Below are 27,093 nucleotides of genomic sequence, written 5' to 3'. Positions count from 1 at the left end.
CTGCTGTTGCTACTTGAACGATTAAAGTTGAATTCTGGCATTTTATATCCCCTTTAGAATGGGAGAAGATAAACAGTACGAAGTTTCCAATCAATGTTACATTGATGGTGTGTTTTTCAAGAAGAAATCAGATTTACCTAACTAGTTTGAAAATGATATATGCCAAAAACAACTGTTGGTCAAATGCCACTGATGATTGAGGGACAAATCTGTAAGTGTATGCAGGAGAAATCACCAGTTGGGAAACATACACGATGATATTTTAAACTACAACACATATAAGCACTAAGTATTACGTGTGTATGTAAACATGGGAGTCAAACCTTTTTTTTTTTAATAAAATCCCAGACGTTGAAGGAGAGTGACCTTAGCAAACTTAAAAAAAAATATATTATTTTGCGTCTGTCTTTCGTGTATATACAAATACATGAGACCATAACAGGGTGAGAGAAGTTTAAGTTTAGATTCTTTTTTTTTTTTTTCCCTCTCTATCCGGGAAAAACCTTTCCTCTGACAAAGATAACTGAAAGTTGTGAAAATAAGGTAAAACGGCGAGAAAGGATAAGGGTGGGCGTTGGTGTGTCAAGGAAATGTTTTGTACTGGCAACTTTCTTGAAAATACATAAACACAGGCTTTGGGGGTACTTGTGCGGTAGAGAACATTAAGTCTACCCCACAGTACCCCTACAGAAGGCCTCCATGATCAGCATTTGAAAGGTCCCAGCGCCACCCAGTAGCGGTCGGGTAGGGAGCTTTCAGTTGCAGCCGCGGACCAGTGCTTGGCGTAGCAGGGAAGTGCGCATGCGCGGGTCTGGGCTTTGGTTCCGAGTACCGCTGAATATGCATGACACCCTCTTTACCCCCGCCCCCTCAGGCTGCCGAGGGAACCGCTCAGACTCACATCGCTGAAAGCCTCGGGTTCTGCGGCCAAAATAGTGGGGCAAAGAAAGTACACGTGTTTGTTTTAAAATCGTGCTGGTTTAAATGAGTTCACAAAGCCAGCCAGACAGCATAGACATTAGCAACCAGCGGCTACAGTCACCGAAACTGCGAGTGGAGGGCAGGGTTTCCCCTTTCCCTAGGGTCTGTCGTTCCAAGGGTCCCAAGTCCTGGTGGACCCCGAGCTATGCCCAGTGAGGATTCCTGATAGTAGCCTGGTTGTACTTATATCTCTACTCTCCTTGATGATTTCCTCTTCACTATCCACGTGGCCTCTATGATATAGAGTCCTAGCCAGAAGTGTGGGGGCCGGGGTGGTAATGGAACACTGAGGTTTCTCCTAAGCGTCCAATCGTTCTTCGCCCAGATCCTGGCTCGAATATCATTGCCTCCTCCGTTTCCTCTTATCCCTCCTGCTTTCCTTTCCTCTACATTTTCTTTTACTTTCCTGCAGCCACTTGTTTGAACCTCTGTTCTCACTCTTTCCAAGTAACCTTAGCTGGAAAGTCTACAAGTTGTTGTAGTCCATTTAAATTCAACGCCCTAGACATGGTGCAAACGTATGGTGGAGGATCTGCTTTAGCGGAAGACCTGGAAGGTGAAGTTTTGGTGAGAGAACCCAGAGTTCTGGCACTAGTCTATTGCTATCCTCTCCTAGCGACATGCTCCTTGCAGGTTACTTTTTAAAAATAATGGTACGGGCATTTCCAGAGAGTGCATAACCTGTCTAGTTGAGGGACAAACACCTATAAGCAAGAGACATGGGGTGGCAGAGTTCACTGGTTTGCTCGACTGATGTCTATAGAGTTGTGTCTTTGGGTGTTTTAGTCAAAATAACTGCTGACAGGTTCCAATCCCCTCCTGGATTCTACTTTCAACTAAACACTTCATGGCGCCCACCTTCTCACCTTCCGCATTGTTAAATGAGATTAGCAAAAAGCGATTCCTTCGGTTTATATTATTGTCTAACCCAGAACTAGTTTCACCCCATCCAGTTCAAAGATCTGGGGGTCATAGCATCAATAGCCATCACTTGCCAAGTCTTCAGCATTCCACTGAAGGTGTGACAGAGGGGTTTTGGAAACATTCTTGCTAATTCAAGGCCTGTACTCCTACGCAGCTTCTGAGTATGGGAGTTCAATAATTTGAGGACTGTGCAGCCTCCCCACCCTGGGTCCAAGGAAGCCTGATGGAAGTCCTTCACCCCCACTCCCCAGAAGTGGCAGAAAAGTGACAAAACTCAGCCAGAGTGCCCAGAGTGTCTAGTCTGGGGCACAGAATCCCTCGATCCATCGAAACCCCTCCAAAAGGACCACCCCCCAAGAACCCCCCTTCACGATTTGGGTTCTTTTGTTTGAATATGTTGGGGGTGGGGTGGGGATGATCTAGACTTCACCGACTCCATGCTAATGATGAAGGCGCTAGCTTTGAGAGAAAGGCTCAAACCCAGCGTGGGTTCATGCGGTCTTCCCTCCAAAGGCCAAGACCCAAAGAACCCTTTTCATTTGGCGAGGGATTGAGAGAAGGGAGGGGCGGATGGGGGGGCGGGCGAGAGCCGGCCGGGGTCTGCGAGCCTGCGGCCGGGCTCCGAGAATTTGCCAGGTAGCTCTATTTGGCTGCTAGCTTCTGAGCTGGCAACCCAGTTGCCCACTCCAGGGTCAGAGAGTGGGGACGCCCTTTCCCTGTGCTCTCACCAGCCTCGCGCCCTTGGGGTTTCGTACCCGAGCCCAGGAGCTGTTGAAGCTCTGTCTTGGTGGCGGCTCTGCGGTCTCTGGGGCTTGGTGAAGACTAGGCCGAGTTCAGTCTACCGAGGTAGCGGCACAGGGCACTGGCGGGGGCCAGGGGACGGGGGACCCCAAACCAAACCAGCGCTTTCCTAGCCTCCACTGTCGCCTTAGTTACCCTGTCCAAATAGCCCGCCTCCGGTACGACTTCCTCTCTCTCTCTCTGCTCCGGGCCTCTCTCTGCTGCCAACCTTGCCCGAAATCTAGACCCCCAAACCTGGTAAGTCGCGTTCATCCTTTACCCCGCCCGGCCGCCTTCCCTGCGGACTCGGCTTGCGACTGCGCGCGCGCAAGCGTGGCTCTAGGCGCGCGGAGAAGTTGGGCTGATTTGGGGCTGCCCTGCGCGAATCCAGTCTCTGAGACTGGGGTGTATAAATGCCGAGGATCACAAGTGTCAGAAATGTCGCGGTTTTCTAAGTGAAGCGATGGAAAATAATTCAACCTTGCTCTCCTGGGGCCTCTTTGTCCCTGTGGACACCACAATATCTTTTAAGAATAAGCTTTCTGCTGGTCACTAAAGTGTATGTATGTGTTGGGGGGAGGCAGCGGGGATGAGAATTGCGCCTTTTCCTAAGCAGTTCCTAATCCCCAAGGTCTCCAACTAAGTTTCACTTGGTTTCCATTTGAATGCCGTAAACTTAATATTATTAATACTACTAGTTGAAGTACATTTTTCTAAGAGTCACAACTTCTCAAATATATGTGATTATTGAGGACACTTCGACAGCCACCTTGCCCATTAATTCCACCCCTTCCCACGGTGGGGGGGCGATAAACTTAATTTTTCAGCAGTTGCCTTAGGACACGTCGTTTTTGTGTCACTAATGTGAAGGAAGAAGGAAAGAAAGAAAAACAACCTTGGCGTTTCTCGTTGGAACTCCTTGTGCTCTATTATTGAAATGTGAAAGATGGATTTTGGGGGGAGGGAGGGAGGGAGGGGGAAACAAGGCTCTGGAAGAGTGCTTTTGAACTGCGCTTCCCTGTTGCACCGGGCTGACCTTTGGCTGACACGGCCACAGAGCAGGCCGTTCGTTAACGAGGATTTGATACATTAGACATTCGAGCTGGGCGTGTAAACCTACACTCTGAATCCAGATTTCGTTCAAATTAGTGTAGGAGGAAATGATCTTTTTAAGTCCTGAGGCTTTACCAAGTGTCAGGAGAGCCGATTGCTGCCTAAAAAGGGTAGTGAAGGGCACTTCCTAGTCCCTTAAAAAGCAAACAAAATAAAACCAAAAAATCTCCTTTGAGTAATTCTTGAAATCCTTCAAGTCGCTAATTTGAGGCAATGCTGATAAATAAGATTAATCATCTTGTTTTAATGATTTCTGTTGTGTTAAATCCTAACACTAGCCAAGACTGAAAAGACAGTGCCACAGTTAGGGCAATTTTTTAAATTGATATTAAAATCTCTCTCAGAGATAGATAGGTAGGTAGGTAGGTAGGTAGGTAGGTAGGTAGATAGATAGATAGATAGATAGATAGATAGATAGATAGATAGATAGATAAGATGGATATTCTATGTTACTGTTGGGAAAACTATAGTTTGACAATATATATCCACCGGGCAGAAGGAAGAGTTACAGATTTTAACGTGGCGTAGAAGTTGATGCTTCTCGATTTAATTAGGTTCCGACATGTCCCCAGGCTTTGCAGCCCAGAAAAGGAAGGCAGACTTGTTACAACCATCCTGGCTTGGTGTGCGGAGGCTGAAACTGCACCTCCGCGGCAGGCCGACCTTCCAGAGTGGAGTTGGGGACTTCGCTGAGGAGGCAGACAGGCAGGCCACTGGAAGGGGCCGGTGGCTCCCGCAGTGTTTATGGACTGACGGAAGAAATGCCATTTTACTTAAGTTGATAGTGAAGCTCTAAATTAAAACACACAGTCAACCCAGAAAAAGCTTTTCTTCTCTTTCCTCCAATCATAGAATCCTTCACTGTTCTCAGTTGGAGAGGGAATTCGCTCCATCTTGAGTCCCCAGTTATTCTTACAATCCAATGGAAGGTCGACGCAAAATCCTGGGCTATCTAGGTGCCCCGCAGTCCTCCCTTGGTTGCCGTCCTTCTGCTGCTGTCCTGGAGAGAGGGATAGCAGAAGCAGAGGCAATTTTCTGCACCTGAGTGTTGGCTTCTGTCTCCGGGTTTTCTTGGGGCTGGGCAGTATCGGTTTCTACAGCCGGAATTTATTCCAGGAGGAAAACGCACACGAAGCAGTTTCAGCTTCAAATTTTTGCTCAGTAAGTCCCTGCCTCCACTCCCCTCTGTTCTCTGCGTGTAGATGGTAAGATGGAAAATTAAACGGGAAACCACCTATTATAATGAATATATGACAGCTTGAAAAATAAGATTCTAGGGAAAAGAAATTCTCCAAGAGCTTAAGTTGAAGAAATACAAATTGGACCCACGAGAACAACAGGATTTGTTTCAGACTGTTCTCTAGACTCTGTAGCACACACGGAGGCCACGGGCTATTCAAACATACATCCCCGACCTTTAGAACAAGGGCAGGCTCTCGGGTTAACACTTTGTGGAATGTCAAAGACCGGACTTCCTTTGGGAGACCCATCCTCTTCGCAATCTTGAGGGTTTCAGGATTTGCAAAAGGAGAATTGGGGACAGGAGAAATGGTTGGAAACGGAAAGAGAGAGAGAGGTATTGGCCAGTTAACTGAGGTCGAGCTCATTTTCCCAGAGAAGGCTCTAGCACCCCCTACTCGGTTGCTATCGTCGTGGTGCCAAGGGCGAATGGGTGAGAAACTCGTAGACCTCGCCAATTCCCAAGTTTTGGCAATTTGAGGGAGAAAGGCTGTGTCTACTTAAGAAAAAAAAAATCCACTTTTTTCAGTCAGCGGAAATGAGATAATTGACTTAGTAGAAGGAAGGAAGGACGATCGCAGATTTGCCCTGAGTTTTCGCTGGTCGCTTTCTCTAGAACCTCCACCCTTGTCTAGGCTCAATGGCCTACACGCGGTTTGGGACGTGATAGCAAACCACTTGCAGCCGAGAAACTGCGGTTCTAACTGTCACAGGACTTTCTCACTGGCGCGGAAGAAGTGCTTTTCGCCCCGTGTGAGGTTTCATCCAGCCCTGCGCCAGTTCTCCTCCCCGCAGCCACCACATCTTTCTTTCCTCTTGGCCACCCCAGGGCTGATGGGGTGTGTGTAAGGCAAGCATTGCCGCTGACGTCAGGGGATCCGGGTGACTGGAACCCCAGCCCTGCCACAAGGCGCCCAGCACGGGCATCATTAATTATAAGTCACTAAATATTGCAAAGAAATCTCAAGCTATTCAGGCAGAAAGCTTATACAACCTGTATAAACCTGAATACCTTGAGTTTTCTTTGTAGCATTTATTTCCTGACACACATACATATATATACACACACATATATATACACATACATGTTTATGTGTACATATATAAACACACACATAAACATACATGCACACACGAGTGGGAAAGTAAAAGAAATGGGATGAAAACAGGAATTCAGTTTCTCATAATTACTAACTTTATATCCTCCTCTCTTCAGGTTTGCCCCTGGGCCCACCCTGTACCTGTTTTGGGGACATATTGGTGGAAGCCCCAGTATTTGTTTTTTTTCTGGAACATCACTGCAACTTCACTGTAGACTCCAACTTGAGGAGCTTAATACTTTTCATCAAGGAGGGAAGGGCATGGGCCTTATAGGCATTTACTCCATAAATCTGGGGTGTTAATTTCAACCTTTCGATTTGGTGAGACCCAACCCCCCCAGATCTGATATCATTATCTTTGTTGCTGACTAAAATGAGAGGGGAACACCCACATACAAGAATAGAACCAAGGTAACTAGGACAGTGCTTTTTGCTATCAGGAATACAATCTTTCACTTGTAATATCAAAAGCAGCCTTTTAGCTTTTGTTTTAACAGGAATTATGCTTATACATCGCTGGCATAAAATAACATTTTAAAGAAGCACAACTTTTAAAAACACTAGATCATGCTTCTAGCTCTATTACATTTTCACAATCCTTTCTCTGAAGATCACTGCCCAATAAATACAGGGCACGGCAGGGTCATTGTGAAGTGAATTCTCTTTTGGGCTCTTCCCTAAAGAAGGAAAAGAAATCATGATATATGTGACAACTCCCACAGGTGAAGGTGAAGTGATTTTCTGGAAAAAGAAGAAAGTGAAATTATAATTAAATGAATACCCCACCAAATTTTGGCTGTTTTACTTAAGTGGAAACAATAATCCACAATTATAAGATTTTGAATGTTATCTTATTTGTCTTACATAATTTCCTTTAAATTTATTAAGGGATTATCCATTTTGAGGTCTTTGTATGTCAAAATAAAACACTTGTGTCACTTGTATCACATGTAAGTGATCTCTCCATATATATGAATATAAAAATGTATTTTTCAGTTTTTGCAGCGTCAAAATAAAAATTCTCACTAGTTACAGCTACAGGAATTAGAGATACCCAGAAAAGTGCTCTGAAAGGCAGGCAATTTGCTTAGTATTTCACAAACAAACAAACAAACAAAAAACAGTGAATTCTAATATTTCTTTGTTTAAATTTTAGAGTCCTATGGGCAGTATTTGATTCAGCATCATGAAGGTGACCATTTTATTCTGAAACTAATAACTTATTTTAAAACAATAATTATGGTAAATATTTGCAGTTACTATTCTTGATAATGTTCAATAATTATTTTGTAAAATGTGCATAAAAATTGAACTCATTCTTGAACTCACAAGTATAAGTAGGTACATAGTATTAAAATCTTTATGAAGGGGAATTGACAAGATTGATAAGGTCATAAATCAAATGTACAAAGTTTCATAATAAATGTGCACTAATAAACAATTTAAGGAATTGAATGCTAAATGTATTAGAAAGGGATACCTGCACACACACACACACAAGGGAAGGAACCTCCTTTAGTGTAAATAAAAACAAAGTCCCAAGGTCCATGTTGCTTTTTCTTTTAGGGATCATTAAATATTTTTTATGGTTTGTTATAACTAGACTATTTAAAATTCTAAAAATGTGTTTTTAACTAGACAAAAAAGTTTTGAATTGAGGACAATTTAGTCAGCACTGGGCAATTTCAGTGCTGTGTTTTTATTTTATGTACCAGTTCTTTAATATGCTACATATATTTCCATAGACTGGTATTTTTGGTGTAGTATGTTAAACTCAAAAGGTCTAAGAGATATTCTAGACTATATATACAATACTCTTACTGATAAAAGCCCTAAAGTATTCATCAGATTTAAAAGGTCAGCTTATATTACTATAGTGTCTAAATCAAAAAATATTTACACATTTAAAGCAATAATTGAGTTGAAGTGGCAAATTTTAAGGTTATTATGTGAAATTTTTTATATCTTCAAATACTTGATTTGCACAAAATAGCAAATAGTCTATAGGGTTATGTGATTTTTAGTGCCGCCTAAATCATGATTTCACTTGTTGACGTGATAAAATCAGTTGATATCCTTGACTTTTTCATTTATGAAATTCAGTGCCCTGGACAAGATGTTCATTAAATTTTTATATAGTTCTCAGAGTAGTGATTTCGTATACTCTTTGTTATGAATAAAATATCTTATAAAGTTAGAGTTTTATTTGTCAACAAACTAAATGAGGGAAATCTACTTACCTGATTTGGATATAAATGCAAGTGATAGCAATTCCTGTTGTAAACCCTCATTGTTAAGATTTTCTTTTCTGAGTCTTGGTTCAGAAATATGCACTCTATTAAACAAGGAAGGAAACAAGAAACCTATCTTTTCCTCATTGTTAGTTTGTAAAATATATACATGTACATTTCTAGTGTTAATGTGAATTATAAAGAATGTTTTATAAAAAGGAGAAAACAAGTATTTGGGGGAGAGTACTTAAATTCAGCAGTTAATGGATACACACTCGGGGCCTGTGAAAGTTAAGTTCTGGTAATACATATATGGGTAAATTTGCAGAAGTCCCGCGATTTAAGTAACACATATTAAGAGGAAACACCAATTCTCCTGCACACTCTTATCATTATATCAATGTGAAGAGTTAAATATATTGAGTATATTTTCAGGTTCTGCAGCTGCTGTGTTACTTACCTATCAGCAGACTGTACATGATTGGATATTAATTGATTAACTAATTAATTAATGCAACAAACACTAAGGACATATGTTGTCATTAAAGACAAATGTGGCATTTCAAAAATAAATTCCAAATGCTTTCTTCCCTCCAGAAATATAATAGTAAATGTACATAAGCTAAACAAGATAGATGACAAAATAAGTTATTTTTCATGACAGATATAAACAAAATTTGATTGGAGAATATTTAACTTCCCAATTTCCTTGCTGATTTAGAAAATCAGCACAAATTATTGTATCATAAACTTTGCCTTTGCCTTTTCTTTCCTTTTTTTTTTTTTTCATCCTTTCCCTTCCCCTTACCACTCTCTTCTCTTCTCCTATCTTTTGCTTTGCAAATTGAAGCAATATGAAAATTTGAAAAGATTTTCTCAGGGTGATGGCAGTGGCCTTGTGAGGTTGTTCCTCAATTCTTGCCAGACCTTTGTCATTTGGGGTCAGTTTTGTTTGAGTGACCATCTATAGTCAGCCTGTCTAGGCTCACGTGGATGGGCTTATTCTCTGTGACTGCCAGCCTCCGTGAGAGCTTTCTAGCAACCAGGGTGTTGATGCTTATGGTCAGAGAGGGTCAGACTGAGCAGATACCCAGTTCATATATTTGAAAAGAGGACACTGATAAGTCACTTGGATATGTATACTTTTCAGGCTTGTACTGGTTTTCTCTTCTATTATTTTTTAAATCTACATACAAATTCCTTTGTCAGTAATAGGTGTTTTCTTGATTCTGCTATAATTTATTTTTAAATTTTATGCAGTTTAAAAAATATTTACTATACAAGTATCAACATATCAACCAAATTTTCATGAATTTCCAATCTGTTCTGAAATATTAAACCATGTTTTTATTTTTTTTCTCCTTTTTCTGAGGCTGACTGGATTACTGGCAGTATTTCCCAAGATAAATTATGTTCTCCTCATAACATTTGATAGTCATCCCATAAAATCAACAAATAATTCATGATTTCCAAGATGGGTTACATTCAAGTTTTTTAGAAGCTGTAAGTAGGATTAACCTGTAACTAATCAAAAGAGTAGAAATAACTGGTCAGTTCATAGAATATTGAGCTTTTTGGATTTTTTTTCAGTTTTTGTTTTATTCTTTATATCAACTGGAAAGTGGTAACACCCAGACAGTTAATGCTTACCTAACCATTTGCATGAGTGGATTCAGGCAGGAAGAGGTTAAAACATATTTCTGAGGACTTCATTTTCATGTGATTCCTACCCTTACAAAAAATATTCATTATGAAGAATTTCAAACATAGACATAAGTAGAGAGAATAATAATTAGAACTCCATTACCCAACTTCAACTTTGTCAAGTCATCGTCAATTTAGTTTTTTTTTCTGTACTTCTGTTAACTATTCTCTCCCAGGTTACTTTGAAGCACATCCTAGATATCATATAATTTACTATATAAAAAATATTACTTGGCCCTCCCTGGTGGTGCAGCGGGTTAAAACACAGCACTGAGAATCTAAAGCTGCTTCTGCATGAGTTCGATTCCAGAGGTGACCACATGGCGTGGCAGACCTCTCCTGACCCGCCCGCTGTTCCCCTCAGCAGGGTACTTCGTCCATCTGCCTGTTCTGCTCCCCACTCTGTCTCTGGTGAAGCCTCTCACCGCCCCTAAGCCTCTGGCCTGCACCCCAGTTCTGTATGCACAAATAAATAAATCTTTTAAAAAAATATTACTTAAATAGCACATAGTCACTGTTACAAGGTAATGTTCATTTCTCTTAAACGCTGCCTGATTTCAGTATTTGAATTGCTGTTTTCTATTCTTTTAACAGTTTGTGTCCAGTACTAGAGGCTTTATTAGCTACTGGAATTAAGGAGCACTATGGTTCCCAAGAGGGAAAAAAATAATTCTGTTGATCATTATTAGAACCAATGACTATGAAACATCAAGGGGAAACCTCACAATTCCCAGTGTCTGTGGTCATAATTAACTCAGGATAATTCACTCTCAAGTTTTTGAGTTTGGAAAATGTGATGATTAGGCATCCCCCCTTTTTTTTTTTGATTTATTAATTTATGATCGCAGAACTGGCGCATAGACCAGAGGTGCAGGGGCCATGAGAGGATTCACCAGAGACAAAGTGGGGAGCAGAACAGGTAGATTGATGAAGTACACTGTTGAGGGGAGTTGCAGGCAGGTGAGACATGCTGCACCATGTGGGTCACCTCCCTGGTCAGGGGTTGAACTCACACCGAAGCAGCTGCAGCTAGCTTCATAGTGCTGGGCTTTAACTTGCTGGTTCACCAGGGAGGGCCCTTAGGCATTTCTTTTATGAAAATAAGTCAGATGAACTTTTTCTAGTATGGAAAAAAAAGTATTGTATTTGAAACTGTCACTAAAGCCCAGTGGATTTCATCTGCATATCATCCAAGGCAATCCCCATCTATCACTATATTTGTTACATATATTTTATTGCCATAGTATTGGTATATAGCACCATATGTAATATAGAGGTACAGGATCACACCCTTCAGAAGTATATTACCATGCTAAATGCACAACAAAGGCACAGACTGTCCTCCACCACAGTCTATCGTTCCCCTTTCCTACTTTACTCTCTGCGTTTCCCCTCTCTCTTTGATATCCTTAACTATTCAGTCAACTTTTTAGGGTTTGTTATGATTTTGGTTTTCTCTGACTTTTTGTCTTGTTCCTTTATATTCCATATATAAGTGAAACAACTCAGTATTTGTCTTTTCTAAAATATTTATTTATTTATGCATAAAAGAACTGGGGTACAGGTCAAAGATGCAAAGTTGAGAAGATTCATCAGAGACAAAGTAGAGAGCAGAACAGGCAGATTGACTGATATACACTGCTAAGGGGAACTGCGGGTGGGCAGTACAGGAGAGATCTATTGCACCATGTGGGTCAGCTCCCTGGCTAAAGATCAAACTCTTAGTACAGTGGCTGCAGATATCTTCGGAGTGCTGGGCTTTAACCCCTTGCACCACCAGGAAAGGTCTTTATCTTTCTTTTTTTCTTTATTTGCATTCTTGTTGTAGCAAAAGTAATAGTTGATTTTTTTTTTTGTTTAACTAAATAGCTGAATAGTATTCCATTGTGAATAGATGCGGTATTTATTAATACATGATCTATTGATGGGAACTTAGATTGTTTCCATAACTTGGTTATTGTAAGCAGTACTGCATGTCCATTACAAGTTCCCTTTGAATTATTATTATTATTGCTTTTATTATTTTGTTCTTCAGATAGATTATTAGGAGTGAAATTGCTGGATCATATGATAAATCTAGTATTAATATTTTGAGAAACCTCCTTAATTTTTCCATAGATTTCAGATCAGTGTATATTCCTACAAATGCACAGGGATTCCTTTTCCTCCCTATCTTTACCAACAGTTTTTGTTTCAGGTGTTTTTGACCATCATGCTTAACATAGGTGATATGGCATATCACAATGGATTTGATTTGCATTATTTATGAGAATAAGTGACCATGACCATTTTTTTTCATGTGCCTGTTGACCATATGTATATTTTCTTGGCAAGGTACCTTTTCAGCTCTTCCGCGCACTTTTTTGACTGGGTTATGTTTTTATTTTTGTTGAATTATATGAATTCTTTGTAAATCTTTCATATCAGCCCCTTGTCAAATGTATGGTATGGAGATATTTTCTCCCATTTAGCAGGGTGTTTTAAATTTTATTTATAGTTTTTTTTCACCACATAGAAACTTTTAGCTTGATATAGCTCTTTTCTTTTGTATTCTCTTTTGTTTCTCTTGCCACTGGAGAAGAACCTACAAAAACATCCCTGAAGTTTATGTCATGGAGGGTTTTGCCAGTTTTCTTCTACATATTTTATGGTTTTATGTCTTACATCCAGGTCTTCTGTCCATTTTGAGTTATTTTTATGGATGGTGGAAGATGGTAATATAGTTTCATTCTTTTTCACATGGCTTCCCAGTTTTCTCAACATTGTTTATTAAAGAGAATTTCCTTTTCTCTAATGTAGATTTGTGACACCTTTGTCATAGATTAACTGTTCATATAAGAGAATTTACTATAACTTAAATTTAATATTTTGTTTCATTAAATTATATGAATCTATGTGTTGTGGTTATTTTTTAAAAAGAAAGTACTGATCTTTTTTGAATATTAAATTTTTTTTCTAAATATATTCATTATATCATCCTTCATTTTTGTACATGTATTGTTTCCCCTTGAAATTCTCACCAGAGTTGCGGGGGGGAATAAGATGATTTACAGCGATAGAGTGGGGAACAGAGCAGGCAGAATGGCTAAAATACACTGCTGAGGGGAGCAGCAGGCAGGACAGCAGAGGTCTGCTACTCTATATGAGTCACCTCCCTGGCCTGGGATGGAACTTTGTGTTGCAGTGGCTGTGGATAGCTTCTCAGTGCTTTAACCCATTGCACCACCAGGAAGGGCCCAGAAAGCACTGATTTGTTAGAAATTTATGCCAAACAACTATTTATGTATGAAATATGATGTTTAGAATTTGCTTCAAGTAATTTTGCATGCAGGTGTATAAGAAGTACCAATAATTTTATTGCAGAGTATGGACACTTGAAGGGATTCATGATAATATTCTCTCTTCTCTATAAATATTTTTCATCATAAGTAAAAAGAAAAGATGAAGTCAGGACAATTCCCATGAAAGCATATACCTACCCATTTATTTATCAACTGAAAAGTCAAAAAGTAGGATATTTTTGTACTTTAAAAATTTAAAAAATAGAAATTAATGTCTTCTCTCTGGAAGACCTAAACACATCCTTGGAAAAAATTAAGAACCTCTCTCAGTTTTGGATTTCACAGGTAAAAAGTTTCCCTCTAGTTTAAATAAACATGAATATCATTTTCAAATATCCCTTTATATTAGATATCAATTCCTAATACCTTCCAAGTAAAAATGTTACTTAATAGTTTAAAGTTGCTGTTATTTAATAGTTTGTCATGTAATTATTTTGCCTCTGTGAACTATCTCCATTCCATTTTTAGTTACATCCCATTTGCAGTTGTTTTGTGCATTGATTATGATGAAACCTTTGGTATGCAGGAAAAATGATTAAAGTTATAGATTTGAAAATGAGACTATTTCTATAGCATCATGCTGATCTGTTCATTTTCTTAGCAGGAGATGTGGGTTCTTGAAATTCCACTATCTTGGTTGCCTTTTTGTTTCTTCTTCCAAAACAGATAATTTCTTCATATTTTATTTCTGGGCCATTTCTATTGTAGGTAGAAAACACATCAATGTTCTCAGTTGTAATTCTTTATGAAATTGGGGGTTTAATCATGATTTTTTTTACTTGGGTTTTCATAGTAGGTTTCTTTTTTAGCTCATGTTATTTTCCCCTATTTCCTTATCAGATTTGGATTATTACGGTTGAGACAAAATAAACCCTTTAAAGTGGCAAAAATTCTTCCTCTCTGTCTGTCCTGCTCAGGTTGGAATTCTGTTTAGTTTTTTTTTTTTTTCCCATATGTTAACTATGCCAGATTTTCTTACTTTGAGACCAAATCTTCCTAGGTATACATCATTCCTAGAACATACCATGAGGCTAGGCTTTTAGAAATATTGTAATTCTTTCTTCTCTGGAGCTATACTGGTCCATATAACTTGGTAGTGTAATTTTCTGACAACACTCAAAAATGATACTTTCATTACCTCAGTGTTATGTCTCCTATAACAGACCTCTACTACCAAACTACATCTAAAGGTTCAAAGCTTTACAAGTCATGCATTAAACTGATTCACCTACCTTAATTCAACTTTTTCCGTCAGATAAACTCTTTATGAGGCAATGTTTTTCAGAGGACTTGCATCAGGATCATCTGAAGGATATGTTTAAAAATCCATATTCCAAGGCTTCACTTCAAGTCTAATGACTCAGAATGTCTGAGTTAGTGGGCTGCTCATTTTTAAAAAGTGAAATTTAAACATTGACTAAAGCTCTAGACTATGTCTGTGGATTTGAGATTTTCTATGGACCTAAGTTTCTTTCTTTCTCTTGCTTCTAATGTTGATTTTAAATTGCCCAATACCTGTAATTTTGTAGGAATCCAGAAATAAAAATGCAAGCAACAAATAACACTGGACAGGTTCTGTGCAAGAAAGGCTGATTGTCTGTTACATGCTATGTGTCTTAACTGCACTGAAACCCACTGCCTTCTTAATCTAGCATTAAGAGAAATAGTGTGTGCATGATAATAACAATAATGTACAGGAAAGCACCTTTTAGTAAGTTAAGAAGTGTCTTTTAAATGCTATGTATTATTTAACAAACATGCAGTTAGTGAACTCAAATCTATTTGGGGGCACTATACAATTTGCTCCCTGAACATACAAAGAAAATGAAGAACATTATTTTCTGCTCAAGGGAAACCTATAATGAGGATACATGCACACATAAATGTTACAAGAAAATAACCGGAAAGAAACACACCTGAATCATATCCCAAATATACTCTTAAGTGATAAAATTCTGAGAGCCATGGGAGACCTAGAATAACTATAAGTTTATGTATCAATAATTACATTATATCTGTTGATGTATCTATAACTCTATGTATTCAGCTTTATCTGCTAATCATCATCTATAAATTTATCTTTATTAAAAAATAGTCATGTAGGCCCTCCCTGGTGGCGCAGCGGGTTAAAGCACAGCACTGAGAATCTGAAGCCACTTCCGCATGAGTTCGATTCCCGCCTGCCGCCTGCCCCGGAGGAGACCACATGGCGAGCCAGACCTCTCCTGACCCGCCCGCTGCTCCCCTCAGCAGTGTACTTTGTCGATCTGCCTGTTCTGCTCCCCACTCTGTCTCTGGTGAAGCCTCTCACCGCCCCTGAGCCTCTGGCCTGTACCCCAGTTCTGTATGAATAAATAAATAAATCTTTTAAAAAAAATAGTCATGTAATCAGAATGTAAAAACCCATGACAATGAGCATTTGTACCTGTTTAGTCTACAGATATATTTTCGGTGCACAAACTATGAAAGTTTCACCATAAAATTTAAAAAAGTACTTGCTAACTGACTGGCAATCCTATTGGTTGAATTAATTAAAACAATCATAAAAGTTTCCAAAAACTGATGAGTGTAAGGGAGAGCTTAATCATACACCTGGATTAGCTAGAAATAGTTGTATAGAGAAAGGACTGCAGGACTGCAAGATAGAATTGTTTTACCAGTAAATGTCTCTGTAGTTGACGTTTGTGTTTGACTGCTATGGACCATTCAGTAACCAAAGGTTTGGGGTAGTTGTAATTGTGATTTCTGGCTTGGAAGAGGGCTTTTTATTCCCTTGTTAGATTTGTGACTGTTATTAAGGGGATTTAATTTTGTTTTTTATATAGTGATGGGGAGATTATTTTTCTTTTTGGTCTGGAAGTTTCTTCTTTTAGGGCTTGTGTCTGTATACACAAATATATTGTATACATATGTACATTTTTATGCACTTGCTAATATTAAAATATTTATTTATTTATACATACAAGAACTGGGGTACAGGCCAAATGTGTAGAGGGTTGAAAAGATTCACCAGAGACGGAGTGGGGAGCAGAACAGGCTGATTGACTGAAACACACTGTTGAGGGGAGTAGTGGGCAAGACAGGAGAGGTCTACTACGCCATGTGTGTCAGCTCTCTGGCTGGGAATCAAATTCATGCTGCAGTGGCTGCACAAGTTTTCATAGTGCAGAGACTTAACCCCTTGTACTCTCAGAGAGGCCCTGAATAGTGGTTTAATTGTAGTAACATTTCCTCTGCAATTTAATTTCCATGCTATAAAGGGGAGACAGGAAGTTTTTTCTCTTAGAATTGAAAAGTTAGCATAGTCAAAGTTAAATCACTGATCATAAGCCACTTGAATACAATCAGAAATTTATATACACTTGGAAATATAAATTAAAAATCCTTGATCTATATTCTGTGTGAAATTGTAGCTGTTAAAAAATTACTTGCACATAAAACAATTTTTTTTCTTATACCCCAATATCATGTGTGAGAAACAATGATATTATGTGGGAATATGTTTTAAAATTGCAATTTTCAAAATTTCATTCACTCATTTAATACCTTTGAAATATCAGGTTCTCTTCTGTGTTTGGAGGTATGGTGTTGAGCAAGTCAAATTTCCTCATGAAACTTACAATCCCTTACTTTCATAGTAAAGGAATAGATTATAATAATAAACAAGGACAATAGATGCAAACAGAACTCTAGATGGTCATTAAGTGCTGTGTTTAAGATAAAATTGCTACATGGGATTGAAAGGTCTTGAGTGATTGAGAGGCTAGTCTAATCCACCAGTGGTTTATCTGAGGAGCTAGTATTTGAACTGAGTCTTATATAATGTGTAGGAACAATTCATGGGAGCAACAAGAGACAGATTCTGAAAAGAGATAATGTTAAGTCCCTAGGGTGGCAAATATAACTATTTTAGTGGATTAATTAATCCATTTAATCCATTTATTCCTCTCCATAGTTATTTGTTGGGTGCCACTTCTGTGTCTATTCTAAAGTAACAAAACAGACATCTTGGGTCCTAGTTCATATAGAACTATGTTGTAGAGAGGAAGAAAGATGAAAAAAAGCCAGTAAAGCTAAACATAATAATAAATGATTTATTACTAACTAAGAAGGAACAATGTAATAGATACATATTTTGGAGTATATCTTAGTATATCAAGAGCTCAGATAAATGCCTTTCTGTGCAATAGGAAGGTAGTATGCAGTTAGTCTACTCAAAAGGGTCAAATAGGATTTTCACTTAAGTCAAACATTATCCTCAAACTATTTTACTGCTGCAAGTTTCAAATAACTCTTGTTACTTTGAGCCTTGGGATGTCTATTATTATTTAAATAATAATGTAAGAGCTGTGAAATTCCTGAAGATGCACAAAAACTTGTTCTTGACAAAGTACATTACCCTTTCTAAACTGAAGGAGATATTATCTTGTCCTAAACTTTTTTAAAATATTTATTTATGCATACAAGAACTGGTATACAGGCCAAAGTTGTGGTAGGTGAGAAGATTCACCAGAGACATAGTACGGAGCAGAACAGGCAAATCCATTGAAATATGCTGCTGAGAGGAGCAGCAGGTGGGCCAGGAGAGGGCTGCTGTGCCATTTGGGTCACCTCCCTGGCTGGGGATCAAACTCATGCTTCAGTGGCTGTGAATAGCTTTTAAGTGCTGTACTCTAAATTGTTGTGCCACCAGGAAACGCCCTCTTATCCTAAACTTCTATGCTTTTTCCTAACTACTGTTCTCCCTGTTATGATTTCAAAGAATATAATTTGGGGATCTCATCCAATTCTAGGTAATCAATAAACATGCTCTCTCTATCCAAGTGTCTTAGCTTCATTCTCAGAGTGAGCATGAAGTTATCTCTTCCTCACCTGTTATGTAAAGTCTCCACATATCTGTACTTGATGTCATGGGTCTCAAAAGGAAGAATAAATATTCCTGACCTGCTCCGTTATTCTTTAGAATTTAAAGTCAGGTAAATTCGTCATCCAAATATTATCAAATTGATTGCTTTCCTTTGCTAACTTGATGCTGTTTTGAATACTTGTCCAGCTCAAAGGAACCTGGAAAAATACTGGATGATTTATTTTGTACTTCGGTAATGGTGATATGACACTCATGCTTGAGTCACATATATATGCTTTGGATATTACACATTATGGGTGGGGACATAGTAAAATATTTTGAGGATAATGTGTGACTTGTGGATCCATCAGCAGCCTCACTAATTTATCTTCTATTGATGAAAATATATAGGCATACAAGAAATAAACTTCTCAAGATTAGGAACCAATTCATAATTCCCTGTATGTCTTTATTATTGAAGAAACATTTGTTTGCAATACTGTATATGATGCAGAGGTATAGAATATCACCTTTTAAGATATGTGTTATCAAACCACAGAACCACCAAGGCAAGTACCTGTAGTCATCCATCATAGTCTAATGGACCCCCTTCCACAACATCTTCTCCACTATCCCTCATACCATCTGATATCCTCAAGTCTATAGTCATGTTTCTAGGATATGATTGTGTTTTAGTTTTGTCTGAGTCTATTATTTCTTACATTCCACCTACAATTGAAATCATACAGCACTTATCTTTCTCTGATTTATTTCACTGAGCATAATCTCTTCCAGTTTCATCCATGTTGTTACTAATGGCTAAAGTTCATCTTTTTTTTAATAGTTGAGCAGGATGCCATTTCATTGTGAGTATGTATCAGATATACTTCAAACACTCACCTACACTTGGGTACTTAGATTTTCATTACTTGTCTATTGCAAATACTGCTGCAATGAACATAAGAGTGCATACTATCCTTTGAATTAGTGTTTTTGGACTTTTCCAGTGAAAGTGAAATTGCTGGGTTAGATAGTAGATCTATCTATTTTAAATATTTTTAGAAACCTCTATACCATTTTCCATCAGTTTTGAACTGTAGTCCCACCACAGTGTCTGAGAGTTCCCTTTTCTCTACCTCCTCACCAATAGTTGATGGTTCTGATCCTTTCAGTATGACCCATTTCACCGGTGTGAAATGATATCTCATTGTGTTCGTGGTCTGCATTTCCATGATGATAAATGATATTGAGCATTTATGTATCACTTGTCTATCATTATATTGCATTTGGAGAAATGTCTATTTAGCTTTGGTTGAGATTCCTTCTATTGTTAAGTCAAGTGAGCTCTTTATAACTCTTGGATGTTAGCCTTTGTCAGATGTTTGATGTACAAACACATTCTCTCATTCAGTATGTTTCTTTTAATTGTTGATAGCTTAGTTTACTTACTTACAGAATCTCTTTATATTGATAATATCAATTATTTATTTTTTGCTCTTGAATCCCTTCCTATTGCTTTGAGTCCCTAAATATATCACTTTAGTCAGTGTCATGGAGGGCATTACCTATGTTTTCTTCTATGTAGTTTATATTTTCAAATCTTATATTCAAACTTTTTATCATTTGAATATGCATATTGAATAGATGGGATGAGGCAGTACACTGGCATCATAGTCCAGTTTTCCCAATACCTTTTGTAGAAGAGTGCTGGGCAATGTATAACCATGACTCCTTTATTATAGAATAACTATTCATATAAATGTGGACTTATTTCTGCACTCTCAATTTAATTCCAATGATCTGTGTGTCTCTTTTTATTCAGCTACCTTACTGTTATTATTGCTATAGATTTATAGTATAGCTTGAAGTCTGACAATATGGCACACGACTGCTCTTCTTCCTCATTTTCTTAAAAAATATTTATTTATTTATGCATACAAGAACTGCAGTGCAAGCCAGAGGTACAGGGGGTTAGATAGATCTATCATCAAACCTAACAATTTTATTTTTACCAAAAATTTTATTTTACCAATAAAAATTTTATTTTTACCATAAACACTAACAAAGGATCATATGCACTCCTATGTTCATTGAAGTAGTATTTACAATAGACAAATTATGAAAATCTAACCAGAGAGACTGGAGACCTACTGAATATGCAGAACAAGCATATCTACTGAAATACACTGCTGAGGGAACAGTGAGCCAAACAGGAGAGCTCTGTGAATCACTCAGATTAGCTTGTTGGCTGGCTAGGGATCAAATTCATGTTACACTGGCTGGCCACTGGCTGGCCATAGTTTGACAGCACTGTCTTTAACCCTAGTGCCCTGGGGGAGGCCCCACTTCCTCTTTTTTTTTTTTTTTTTGGGTCAGGATTTAGTTCCCTATATGGGTCTTTTGTGATTCTATATGTATTTCAGTAATGCTTGTTTTATTTCTTTGAAAAATGTCATTGAAATTTTGCTAGGGATTGCATTGAATCTGTATATTGCTTGGGATAAGATGGTCATTTTAATATATTCATTCTTCCAAACTATAAACAGGGCATGTCTTTCCATTTCTTTTTGTCTTCTATTTCTTTCAATAGTCTACTATTTCATTTTCATGATACAGAAACTTCACCTTCTTTGTTATATTTTCTCCCAGCTATTTAATTTTTTTTGGTTCATTTATAAGTAATTTATTTTCTCAATTTATTTCTCTTTTAGCTTGTTCCATGCATATAGCTAGACCTTTGTTTTCCCAAATAACCATTCTTCTATTTTTATAATTTTCCTGTAATGATTTATTATTCCAATTATTTTAAGTGAACACTGTATGTAGTGTTTTCTATGTATATTATCATGTCATCTACAAATAGTGATATTTCACTTTTTTCCCAATTTGAATTAATTTTATAAATTTTACTTGCCTAGTTGTTCTAACTACTACTTTTAAAACTGTTGACTGGTAAATGTAAAAGTGAACATCCTTTTGTCTTATACCTGATGTTAGATGAAAATCCTTTTTTTTTTTTTTATACCACTATAGGTTTGTCATATGTTGTATTTATTATATTGAGGAATGTTCCATCTATTCTGGTTTTTTTGAAAGATATTTATTATAAATGGATATGAAATCCCATCAAGTGTTTTCACAGCATATACTGACATTATCAAAGTGTTATATTTATATTTGTTGATATGGTGAATTTAAATAGATCAATTTTTCAGTGTTGAATCACTATCCTTGGATGCCTAGAATAAATTCCATTTTATCACAATGCACATCATTGTAATGTTTTGCTGAATTTAGTTTAAAAAGGATCTGTTGAAAATTCATTTATCTATATTCATAAGGGAGGGATATTGGCCTGTTACTTTTGTGTGTGTGCTGTCTGTTTCTTGTATCAGAGTAATGTTGGCATTCCCTTTTTCTCACTTTTGGGGAGAGCTTGAGAAGCACAGGTATTAGTTTATTTTTGAAGTTTCTTTTAAGTTTACTTATTTATATACATTTTACATCATTGTTTATTATTATACAATGTTTGCTTTCTTTTTTCAAGTGTCATCCCATAGAATTTCCATCACTATTTGCCATCACCATAGTCCCTGTGCTCTTCTGTCTTCATTTTTGGAGCCCTCCCCTTCCCTGCAGAATGTCTTTGATATATAGTTGCCTATTTGTTTTGTTCTGGTTTTTATTGTTATTATTTTTTTCTCTGATCCTTTATTTAATTTCCCTATATTTCTCCTATAAGTGAGACCACTTTTTCCTTCTGTTTTATTTCACTGAGCACATTCCCTTCCAGTTCCATCCATGTTGCTGTGAATGGCATGAGTTTATCTTTTTTGTTTGCTGAATAATATTCCATTATATGTGTGTGTGTGTGTAAGTGTATATATATGGTGTATGAAAACAACTCAAATGTGCAAAACTAGATGACTGGGTCAAGAAGATTCATGTTTGTATATATCTAGTTTTGGGCATTTAATTTGTTTCCAGGATTTACCTATTGTAAGTAGTGCTGCAATAAACATAGTGGTGCATGTGTCCTTTTGAATTAATGTTTTTGTTTCCTTTCAGTAGATCCCTAGGAGTGGAATTGCTGGGTTGTGTGGTAGCTCCATTTTTAGTAGTCTGAGAAATCTCCATAAAGCTTTCCATAGTGGTTGTACCAGTTTGCAATCCCACCAGAAATGTAGGAAATTTCCTTTTTCACCATATACTAGCCATCCATTATTAAAGATTTTATTCACTTATTTTTCATCAGTGTTTATTAGGGAGATTTTTTTTTCTTTGTGTGTGTGTGTGTGTATTGTCTTTTGTTTGGTTTTGGTATTAATGTAATGTTGACTTAATATAATGTATTTGGTAGTAATTTTTTCTCCTCAAGTTTTTGAAAGAGTTTGTGTAGCATAGGCACTATTTCATTTTTGAACATTTGGTAAAATTTATTTGTGAAGCCATCTGGTCCTGGGCTTTTGTTTTTGGGGAACATTTTTATTACTGTTTCAATTTTGTTGCATATAATTGATCTGTTTGGGTTTTCTATTTCTTCTTTGTCTACTTTGGATAGTTATAATTATATGAATATGTCCATCTCTTCTAGATTGTTGAACTTGTTCACATATAGCTGTTCATATAAATGTCTGATTATTCTTCTGATTTCTACTGTGTCTGTTACAACTTCTCGTTCACTTATGATCCTATGTGTTTGTGTTTTCTCACCTTTTTTTGGATTTTGTTTTAATCCAGCTTTCTACTCTATCATTTTTATTGAGGAATTTAGTCCATTTACATTTAGAGTTAATGTTGATATGTCTGTATTTGTCACTTTTTGGGTATTTTTGTGGTTTTGTTCCTCACCTTACTCTGTTCTTCATCCCTTTGTTGGTTTTGGCAATGAGACTTCTTGCAGTTTTTTTTTTTTTTTTTAACTTGTAGTGGGCATTTAATAGTAATGAATTTCTGGAGATTCTGCTTAAGAAGTTGCTTTTTTTTTTTTTTTTTTTTAGAGGAAGGCGAGCCTTGTTGGGTCATATATATTTGGTTGGTATTTGCTGACTTTGAGTTTGTTAAATCTGTAACTGCATTCTCTTCTTGTCTGTTGTGTGTCTTCCTCCTCCCCCAAGATTTATGTATTTATGCATACAAGAACTGGGATGCATGCCAGAGATGCCAGGGGTTTCTGGTGGTTTCCCCACAAGAAACAGAGTGGGGAACAGGACAGAGAGATTGATTGAAATACACTGCTGAAAGGAGTTGTGGGTTAGACAGGAGAGTTGTATTGCTCTATGCGAGTCACCTCCCTGGCCTGGGATTAAACTTGTGCTGCAGTGGCTGCCGGTAACTTCATGGTGCTGAGTCTTTCCTCTTGCACCACCAGGAAAGACCTCCCTGTTGTGTTTCTTCAGAGAACTTTGATGTCAGTCTGATTGGTTTTCCTTTATAGGTTATCTTCCCCACCCCACCCCACACACATTAGTTTCATTATTTTTCCCTTGTTCTGTACTCTTGGAACCTTTGCTATTATGCCTTGCTGTTCTTTTCCTTTCACTGTGGGAATTTGGTATTCTTGTCATTTCCTATATGCTTATTTTCATTCCCTTTTTCAGGTTTGGGAATTTCTCTTTGAAACTATTCTCCTTGAATAGTTTCTCAGTTCCTTGGTTTCTCTACCCACCTTCTGGGATTCCTGTAACTCCTATGTTTTCTTTCCTCATATTGTCATATTGCTTTCAAAGTATTTCTTCATTATTTTTCCTTTGTACTTCTCTTTCATTTTCTTTTTATTTTGGTATATTTGAGAGTACTGATTCATTCTTCCATTTCAATTCTGTTTGCTTTTCCCAGAGTTCTTTAGCTCCTCTATTAATCTTCTTTTTTTTCTCTCTATTAGTCTTTCACTCTCCTGCATTCCCTTCTTTTAGTACTACCTTTCAACCTTCAGTTTATTAATTACAGTTCTCCTATCATTATTTCCCTTTTGTCTTTATATTTTTTAATCATGATAATTTTAAATTCTCTATTTGGCATGCGGAACAATACTTCCATGTCATTGTTATTGAGTTCTGGTGGTTAATTTTCTTTTTCTGGTGTTCCTTCCCCTGAGGGCTCTCTTTGTGTTTTGTATTTTCCTTCTCCCTATTATTTGTTTACTAATTTGTTCTATGCATTGGGACACTGTACCACTGCTACTGCAGGCAACTTTTGGGGATGTTCCTTCTGGGATGTTGGGAACTGGTGAACAGACTGAGTCTAGCACTGTTATGCCTGACTCTACAAGGGTAGTGATGCTTTGGTATGTTGAATGGTGCTGTCCCTGTAGATCTCTTCCCTTTGTATTTACTTAATTCTAGAAGGGAATCATAGGGTCCCTGGTCAGAGCTATGTTTTCCCAGTGCCCACACTTCAATTTGATAGCAGATCTCTCCCTGTCTGTGTCTATTAATTTTCAAAATGTGTCAGGGGGCCCACAGCAGCCTTGCTTGTTCTTTACTGTCCTGCTCACCTTTGTTTGAAAACTTACCTTCTCTCAGTTCCAGAGGGGAACTGAGGGGACATTGGCTCCAACAATGGCACAGGAGCTGTGCTTCCCCATTGACTGCAGTTCTTATTTTTGAAAATTTAACAGACCTCACTATCAAATGGTTGAATCTAGGACATTCTGGTCCTAGACTTTTGTTTTTGGAGGAGAATTTTACTTACTTTTTCCTTTTCTTGTTTGTAGGTGGGGTTTTCAGGTTTTCTATTTCTTCCTGATTAGGTCTCAGATGGTTGTTATTTCTAAATATTTGTACATTTCTTCTAAATTATTAATCTTACTGGCATATGGCTATTCATTATAACCTCTTATGATCTTCTGTAGTTCTGAGATGTTTGTTGTATCTTCTGCTTCATTTCTGATTCTTTTAAAATCCTTTTAAAAATCCTTTTGCTCATTGTGAACCTCACTGCAGAATTTTCCTTCTTTCTTTTCTTTCCTTTTTTTTTTTTTTATGATCAGATTTCAGTTTCATTGATATTTGGACTGCCTTTTTGATGTCTGTTTTTTTTTTTATTTCAAATCCAATTTTTATCTTTTCCTTCCATTTTGTGGTTTCCATTTTTTTGTTGTTTATTAACATATAAGTCCCTATAAAGTGGTTATGCCACCAGTAGTTTTTCATTGTGTTTGCTAAATAATGTAAGTTGTTTCTTTTTAAAAGTTATTTGAGTACCAATCTCCAGGACTAGCATCATTGACTTCTGAGAGTATTCTCTCTGTTCTCAGAATAACTCATCCTATTTTGAAATGTTTTGTAGCTAGAACCCTTCTTTAGTTCCAAACTCTTACAAAGATAGGAGCTGTCTCTCCCTCCCACATTGAACAGCTGCTTATGAAGCTTATAATTAATGAAGAATTGCTAACAATCACAAGCCCAATGATCTTTTGTACTTTTTGAAATAAGTAGGGTAGGCAGCAGTCATTGGGTTGGGGCTTCTAGACCTGCATTTTGCCAATGGTATATAGATATACAATGTCTTTTTTAGTGAGAGCATTTCTGGAAGCTCTACTCATGTAATCCAGACAAAAATACTTTGGGAAATATGAACTGATCTGAAATGTAAAAAGAAAAAAAAAGTATAATGTCAGATTCTTTTCTTTGGCCTATTTAAAGATTAATACTATTATACCCCCTATAATTTATCAGGAATTTATAGATTGATTATCTGAACTTGCTAATTTCTATTTTCCATTGATTATAAAATGATAGCTTTAGTGACAACCCTCATTTGCATAGTTTGTATGATGAGCACTTGATCTAATGCTGAAGATGAAAATAAAGTATCTGTAGGGACCAAACAAAGAAGTTTGGCATTAGAAATCCCTGGCATGTGGTGGCCTGGAGAGAGGATACTTGACTCCAATTAGTTGTTGGTTTGTGGAAATGTTTGCCTAGTTTTCACACTCCTCAAGGTTATTAAGAAAAACTAACATAACATTTTCCAGTGCTAGAAATGTTAGTAATGAATTCAGAATTTTAACAAAAGCATTCTGTAACCCAACACATGGAAAAGCAAATAAAACACATCTTCTGTAGACTGGATCCAACCCCCAGCATCATTATATGACTGTACACACACACACACACACACACACACACACACACATATTTATATACATACTTTTACATCATTGTTCAATTTTGTACAATATTTGATTTCTACTCTCAGGTGCAATCACCATAAAATTTCTATCACCAAATCTCTCTCTCTCTTCCCATCCCCTGTTGTAAACCTGAGCTCTATAGTTGCTACACCTTTTGTCTTTTTTTGACCCTATTTTTGGGTTCTCTATATTTCTTCTCTAAATGAAACCATCTGATATTTTTATTTTCCTTTCTGACTTATTTCACTGAGCATAATCCATTTCAGTTTCATTCAGGCTGCTGGGTGAGTTTTATCTTTTTGATTGCTGAATAATATTCCACTATACATACATACACACATACATATATACATACATGTACAGATATATGCACACACATATATAATCTTCTTGATCCAGTAATTGATTTTTGGATGTTTAGGTTGTTTCCATAATTTAGTTATTGTGCATAGTGCTACAATAAACATAGGAGTGCAATTTTCCTTTTGAATTTATTTGCCTCCTTTGGGTAGATTCCTAGTTATATGACTTCTATCTCATAAAGTACAGTGTTTACAGCAATTATTTGGTGCATCATAGAGGCTTAAAAATAATGTTATAAATGTTCTCAATTGCACATTTTTCTTTTCATTTCCTGTTTTTCTAATGAATGTTAACTCACTTTAACTTGATTTTTGCAACCTCCTGGTTAAAAGTA

Source organism: Condylura cristata, unplaced genomic scaffold, assembly GCF_000260355.1.
Source record: "Condylura cristata isolate star-nosed mole 26May11 unplaced genomic scaffold, ConCri1.0 scaffold00014, whole genome shotgun sequence".
Taxonomy (NCBI): domain Eukaryota; kingdom Metazoa; phylum Chordata; class Mammalia; order Eulipotyphla; family Talpidae; genus Condylura; species Condylura cristata.
Note: the sequence above shows the minus strand (reverse complement) of the source record.